The sequence below is a fragment of the Notamacropus eugenii genome, chromosome 6, assembly GCF_028372415.1.
Source record: "Notamacropus eugenii isolate mMacEug1 chromosome 6, mMacEug1.pri_v2, whole genome shotgun sequence".
NCBI classification, from domain to species: Eukaryota; Metazoa; Chordata; class Mammalia; order Diprotodontia; family Macropodidae; genus Notamacropus; species Notamacropus eugenii.
The window spans coordinates 315013667-315021928 of record NC_092877.1 but is presented as its reverse complement, the minus strand read 5'-3'; positions in this window follow the sequence as shown (position 1 = coordinate 315021928).

The following is an 8262-nucleotide window of genomic DNA, read 5'->3' as shown; positions in this document are numbered from 1 at the left end:
CTCCTTTCCTCCAATCTTTCACTCCAAGGGATTTCCCTGTTATTCTTCTGAAAGATAGAAGTTGCAAGACCAAGGAAGAAGATGAAAATTAAAAAAAAAAAAAAAAGGAGGAGCAGCTAGGTGGCACAGTGGATAGAGCACTGGCCCTGAAGTCAGAAGGACCTGAGTTCAAATCTAGCCTTAGACACCAGCTGTGTGACCCTGGACAAGTCACTTAACCCTGATTGTCCCTCCCCCAATAATATGTCTTCTCATTTCCCAGATCAGAAAGTAAAAAAGACTCAACCTTTGAGATTAAGAAATAGAAATATGTAAACCTCAAGGGTCTTGACTCTAAGCTCATTTTTCTAAAGGGACTATTTTATCTAGGAAGTATGGGAAAGTAAAAGGAAGCTGGTTTTAGAAACAGAGAACATGGGTACAAATTCTGGCTCTGCCACTTACTCCTTGTCCAAAGCATTCAACTTCTCTGTACCTTAGTTTTCTCATTTGTAAAATGAAGGAATTGAATGAGCTGGTTTCTTGCTCTAATCTATGGTCCTTCAGAACATGGCTAATGTGGAAACATGTTTTGCCTAACTTTATAAGTATAATGGGTTTCATATTTCTTGTCTTCTCAAGGGGTGGAACAAAAGAGAGAATTTAGAACTGAAAATCAAAACTAAGTGAAGAAAGAAAGGGAGGGAGAGAGAGAGGAAACAAGGAAGGAAATGAGAAGAAAGGATGGAAGGAAGGAAAAAGGGAAGGAAGGGGGGAAAGAAGGGAGGACTATGGTCCTATGATCCTTTTCTTTTCATCATCCCACATAGCCAGCAAGTTGCCCTTGATTCAGTCTAAGAACCTCTTCTTTGATTCCAGGGATCAAAGAGTAATTGAGCACACAAGTAGCTTCTAAACCAAGAGGAAAAAAATAATCTATGGTAGAAGTTACTGGAGGCCATTGTTGGGGGTCCTCTTTCCCCAGCTAACAATAATAATAATAATAAATAGCAACAATAATAATAATTCATGGCACTTTATGCTTTAGAAAATGCTTTACATGTTATTTTATTTGATCTTCACCCATACATAAAAGGTACTTAAGGAAAGGCAGGCTGTAGTCATGAGTGTAGGATTTAATCAAGGAACCAGGTTTAAGTCCCCATTCTGCTACGCCTGTGTAGCCTTGGGTAAATGCTAGCCTCTCTAGTATACAGAGTCTGATAAAAGAGATTCCTCAGCTGTAAAATGAGGGTATTGGACCAAATAATCTTGAAGGTCTCTTTCAGCTCTAAGTACAATTAACAACTAATCTTGTACAGTAGGTGATAAAGGTAAATGTATGCATACATGTATACATACATGTGTGAAGGAATGTATATACATTGTGTATGTGTGTGTAATGGTAAGGGAATTTGAACATCTCCCCTGCTCCTTAATAGGCCCATGTGACCTACTTTGAGCTTTGGCCCAGCCCACAGCCTGAGTCACATGGAGCAGATGGTGGGAGGAGACTGCCAAACATGCAAGAAGGGCAGAGCTCAGAGTGAGGCAGAGCTGAGAGTGAGGCAGAGTGGAGCAGCTAGCATGAGTGAGAAAGGGAGTGATTTTGCCTAAGGGAGCTTGTTTGTGGAGAAGCCTGATAGAGAAAAGGTTTCGGGATGGCTGTGCTTCCCTCATTGATAATGTGTATAGATTCTTTGTTACTATGATGAATTTGGCCTTCTGGTGTTTGAATAAATGTCTTGGTTTTGTCTTTGAGGAAGAGAGTTTATATTTTGTGAATTTACCCTGGAAATACACATGCATATCCATAGAGGCTGCTGTGGGTATCACATTGGTGTTACAAGGGTGTGCTACCAAGGTTGTGCTAAGAGCCAGCTCCCAAGTACATAGCTATATTTTTAGTATGAATACTTACACTTCAGAAATCACCAAACCCTACAAATAATTGCTAAATTTATTGTTTTGTTGATTGTCAAAACTTCAGAAAGTCATGGGAAAAATGTTAATGCAGATTAAAATTAAAAGTATGCTAGTGTGGTACTTTTTTTCCCTCTAGAGATCCTGTTATTAAACATTTATCACCACACCACTGTATAACTAACTATATCTTTTTGCCTCCTGCCATTTTCCTCCCCTCCTTTCTTCTCTCTTTCTTCCTGCACTTGCCTATGCTATGCCTACAAATAATCCCATTAGTTCACACGTATACAGAGCTTGACAGATTACACAGTGGTTTCATAAGCATCCTTGTGAGATAAGTCATGTGAGTATGACTATCTCCATTTTACAGATGAGAAAACTGAGACAAATAACTTGTCCATACTCACACTACTAGTAAGTGATACGAGTATACTTGAGCCTTGAAGATCTTTCTGAATTCATGCCCATCCAATTGTTTCTACCTCACTATGTGTGGACTTGGGGAGCCACAGTCATTGTCACTGTCCCTCTGGTGCACTTGAAGCTGCTAATGAAGGTGTTCATCTCTAGCACTGGTCTGACATAGTTTGGGAATTTCCTTCCTCCCTCCAACTCCATTTGACTCCACTCTCTTTGACAATTCAGATGACCCAGAGGTGAGCATATACATGAGGGGCTAGATGAAAGGAACAAAATGAGAAAGAAAGAAGAGTCGTAACTACCAATTTTGACACTCAAGTCAGATAAAGGAGCATGAAAGATGCTTGGGGCAAGCAACAGAAAATGTTCCCTTAATTCAATTTGATATGAATACATACACAATAACTAGTGTTTATATAATGCTGTTAGGTTTACAAAGCTTTTAAAAAATATATCGCATTTGATCCTTACAACAACCCTAGGAGACAGGTGCTATTATAATTCCCACTTTACAGTTGAGGAAACCAAGGCAAAAAGGTGTTAAATGACTTGCTCAAGTATAACATAGCTAGAAAAAATCTGAGGTTGAATTTGAACTTCCAGATTTGATGTTATCTTCCTGATTCCATGACCAGCGATGAAGCCACCAGCCTGCCACACATATACAACCTTAGAGGAAAGAGGAAAAGAGGTCTGTTGGTGAAGAAATGCCTTCTACATTAGCAAATTGGCAGTTCATAGCCCTGGAAAATTGCCTGGGGCACTTCAAGGTTGAATAACTTGCTACTGGTCATATAGATTTTATTTTCAGAGATCCCACTTGAACCCAGGGCATTCTGACTCCAAAGTGAGGACTCTACTACATGATGCTGCCAAGTAGTAATTCAATTCATTTAAAGTTTATTATTCCTGCTATGTGAATGGCTGGGCACATGCCTGATAGTAGGACTACAAAAACAATATGAGAAAGTATCTGCCCTCAGTAAGCTTATATTCCAGCAAGAGGAAACAATGTATGTGCGAGTAAATAAATAGGAAATATACAAAAGCACTAAGAAAGAGACAGACAAACAGAGAAAGACAGAGACAGATAAAGACAGAGGCACACACAGAGAGAGACAGAGAAACAGAGACAGAGACAGAGAAAGCCAGAGACACACACACACAGAGACAGAGACAGAGAGACAGAGAGAGGGACAGAGAGAGAGAGAGACCAAAAAGGGGTAGGGGAAGAGGGCAGGAGAGGCTTTATTAAGCTGTTGAATGAGCTGTGTTTTGAAAGAAGCTAAGCGAAGAGGTGAAGAGCGACATTCATACAAGTGCATGGAGGCCTTCAAAAGAATTTGTTTACAGGAAACAAGAAGAAGTCCAGAGGAATTTCAGCTTAGAATGCTTGGTGAGGAATAATATGAATTAAGAACCAGAAAGCCAGACTGTGGGAGGCTTTGAATGACAGGTTGAGAGTTTTGCATTTTACTCTAGAGGTCATAGGGAGCCACTGAAGATTTTTGAGTGGAGGGTGATCTGATCAGATTTGTGTTTTAGGAATATCAATGTGTCAGCAGTTAGGAACAACTACAATCAGCCAAGTAAAAGGTGATTTAGTTCTGATCTAGGCTATGTGGAGTGTATAAGTGGAAAAAGGGGAATTCATGAGTGAGATATTAAGGAGGTGTGTTCCATAAGCCTTGGGAACTAATTCAACATGTAGAGTTATGGCAGAAGGAAAAGTCAAGTCACTTCTAAGATTATGAACCTCTACGATGGGATGATGATGGATATTATCAATAGACTCTGGAAGAAGAATTAGTTGGAGGAAAAAGAATATTTCCATTTTGAAATAGTGAGTTTGAGATGCCTAAGGGATATCCAGGTAAAAATGTCCAGGAGTTGGTAATATGGGACTACAGTTCAGGGAAAGATTGGGGCTTGACATATAGATATGGAGGTCATTTGGATAGAGATGATAATTAATCCACGAGAGCTTATGAAATCATGAAAAGAAACCGTGTGGAGAGAGGAGATGCCTCCCTTCTTAAGAGAACTGAGCAACAAACTTAAGTAGAAGAGATAATTAATTGACATAGTGTCATCTGTTCTGCTGAAGAAGCACATGTATTAAATTTCCACATCTTTGAGCAAAGCTCCATTGACCCTACCCTCGTTACAATTCTGTCAAGAAATGACAACTTTTAGAGAAAACAGTGTCACATGTTAACTTGCAAACATTCTAAGAATAGAATGCTCAGTCTGTGTAAGCCTAAACAAAGCACTGACAAACGTGCAAACTAGCACGAGAATTCTATAGGTTTTCTTCCTTTTTTATGGACCTGTGTACAACACCAGGAAAAATCCAAGTGAAGATCTCACCACCTCTAAGGTCAGCAGGGTCATTGCTTTCTAAAGGGTCATCCTGCCCACAATTTCATCAAACTGGCCTCCAAGAGATACTGCTTTCAGGGTTGACCCTTTCTTCTGGGCTAGTGCCCAACCTTTTCTTGCCCTGCCTGCCCCTCCCTGCCACACCCTTTCTTGACCTAAGAGGACTGGAACCATGATATCTCACTTCTTGGTCCCAGCAGATCACGGTTTTTTCATGCTCATAAAAGCCTTTAAAGCAATCTTTTTCCAGACCATCCCAGAGCCATGATTATAAAGCAGATAGGATCCTCTTAGCCCTGCAGGGCACCTTATTTGTGGTGCCTCTGAACTAGAAACTTTCCTCTGTCTTTTAACTCTTTCTTTTATATCTGAAACCATTCCAGAATCATCTTTTGGGTGAATCTAACTAGTAGTCAGTCACTCCAGAATAATAACAGACAAAATGACTTGCTGTCAGCCATATCCTTAACTCTTAGTGACTCTCTTTTTGGACATGAGAGCTTAGAAATATGAGCCAAGGTTATTTTAGACGCTGTCATTAAATCCACACTGAGATATATTGCTTTGATGGGTCTCTTTGTGAAACTAACTGAAATATTGTCACAGGAGGAAACCCATTCTATCTACATTTGGACTCACAATATACCTGTCCTTTGTTCTAACTTTGCCTGGGCCTTAGGCCAAAAACAACTAAATTCTGACCTGACCTAGCTTCTCTTTGGTTTTTGCAACCCCTTGCTTCACTGTCTATATAGCTATACCATACTATTAATGAGCAATGGTGCCAAATGGCCAAGTCCTATCCATGAATGGGATTAAATCCACTGGGCTTACTGGTATTCATTAATGCCATTATAACTCATTTCAAATGGACCAGACTCTACAAGGCCAGGGACTTGAAAAATGGAATACAGAATATTTGAATCTAGTCCTGTCCCCTAGCTTTCCAATGAGGAAATTGAAGCCAGGACAGGTGAGATGATTTGTTCTAGGTCATACAGCCAGAAAACAAGCACTAGAACTTAAGAAACCATGAAGATGAGAAGGGCAGGGAATAGACATTTAATTATACACCTTCCATGTATATAAGCACTTTATAAATATTCCCATTTGGTGTTCCTTGGTCCTACTGCCAAGGTGACCAAAGGCCATTATTGATCCATTGATGAAACAAAATGCCCAAGAAACATTTCAGGGCTCATCTGTAAGTAAGAGAGCTGATTCTAGTGAACTCCAAAGAGTCTACCTTCTAGTCTTGAAGACCAGTATCGAAGTCCTATCTAGTGATGACTGGGTGACTCTGGGCAAGTTCTTTAACTTATATTAAGCTTTCTAAGAACAGTTGTTGATACGCTCTGTGTTGGTGAAAGGAATTTCCTCACTGGGAGTTTTCCATGTGTGCGCGCACGCACACACACACACACACACACACACACACAAATAAAAGCTGATTTGGGTCCATATGAATTCCTACATTGATAGTATTGATATGGGTTTGGGGCAAGGGGAGATTTCAATTCACTTCTCAGTGGCATATATCCATAATATTTCAGTTTTCATCTGCAAGTAGAGATAAGGGCCAAAGAGTTCAATTCCTTCTTCTCATTCCCAGGAAGCCTGTGTTGAATAATGTATTCATTCTGCCACCTAGCCTCCAGTGACTTCACTACAGCCAGGCTGTGTTGAAAGGCTAAACAGAAAAGTTCAAGCTGTTCCGAATTTCTTTCTCAGTTTCTTTTAGAGCCTTGATGACTGCCACCTTATACATAATATTTCTTTTTTTTTAAAACAATCTTTTATCGATATTATGGACAAGCATGAGGCAAAAGAAGCAGAGTGTATTTCCTGTGTCCTGGCTTAGGGGAAAGTGCTCAATCTCCCTCTTCTGAGCTCTTTAGCAAGACCAAAGACTGAGTTATTTGGTGTGGTTTGGAAACAATCCTGTCTCAGAGAAAGGTGAAGGGGTTTGTAGAGAGAAGAAAGATAAGGATACATCCACAATACCATTGTAAATCACGAAATGCTGAGCCTTTCCAACTCATTTTAATGGATAGCTGCCATATTTTTTTCCAAAACCCTCACTTGGGATCATTAAGGGTTAGGGAGGGGTAACTGGGGACAGGGCCCACAGTGGATGCCTATCCCTTGAATAACTGAGTTCCACATTCTAAGAAAGGAGAGAACTTTTTCAAGGTAATCTCAAAAAAGGAATAGCTCTTGAAAGCCCATTCTTGTCCTAGAAGTCAGGATGAAAAAGAATTTATTTGCCCCACTGCTTCCCCCTAGCTTGAGAAGTTGGTGGATACAGATCAGACCTCTTCCCTCATCTCACTCTCTCTTTGGACCCTGTCTTCTCATCTGTTTCTCTAATTTCCTTCCTTTAGTTCAAGAAGACAGTGGCAGATACAATGGGGTTCAAGTGCTACTGACATTTTAAAAGATTAATCCACAAAGATCAATCTTTATATAATTACATTTGCTGAAATCTCCTTTCAATCTGCAGCTAAACTCTTAAGAACCCCAAAAGGAGGGACCCTGAACAAGAGAGCAGCATTTAATCTCTTTCCTCTATAGAGAAACTCTTGATTAAAGTATCTCAAAACTGTCTTATCCCAATCTGAAGGGAATTGAATGAAGAAAACCTCCATGGTGAATCTGACCCCTGAAATTATAATCGGTGAGGATAAAGTGAGCTCCTTCCAACCAAACTTGCTAAAATAGATGATTTTTTTTTCCTGAGGCTAGCATGATACACTCTTAAGAGAGGCTATGCCTGTACTTTATAGTGGTGGTAGAATGAAAAACCAAAGAACCTGAAAGATCAGTGAGGGGAGGAGAGAGAGGGAGTATAAACCTTTAAGTTGGGAGGAAGCCAAAAGTAGAACAGTTTGCTCCCCAGAATCATAGAATCTTAGGGTCAGAGATTGTCTAATCCATCCACTGACCTTTGGAGAAATCCATATCAGACCTAATCAAGAGAAATGATCTATTTTTCAAATACTTTGGGGAAGATGATTCTAGTTTTTATTGGGCAGCCTTTCCTTTGTCTTTAAAACTCCCAGAAAGCTGCCCTTCCTTGTAACCAACCTCAATTTCTCACTCCACCACAGTCCATTTCCCCTTACCTTCCCACCCTAGAGGTAGAGAACAGTGGTTTGCTAGATCTTATTTGTAGATCAGTACTCAAAATCCGAACCCCACACCCTCAGCATCTACCCCCCACCACCAAGTCTTCTCTCCTCCCGAGTGAATCATCCCCTCTTCTTTTCACCTTTCCTCAGAGGTGTTATTTTCCCTCCACTGGAAGTTTGCCAGACCAAAAGATACATCATCTATGGCACTCACCCCAGGAATATAGGATGGCTGAAACTAGGTAGCTCATATTTCTTTGGAAGAAAAAGACACACAACTTCTCCCTTCTGCCCAAATTCTGCCAGGGTCCCTGGATTCTGTTGAGATGATGTGGAAGTGGTACACAACAAAGTTTTTCTACTTTTCATCGAATCTGTGGGTGACCAAAAAGAAAGTGGAAAACACCGAATAGCCCTGGGGGGG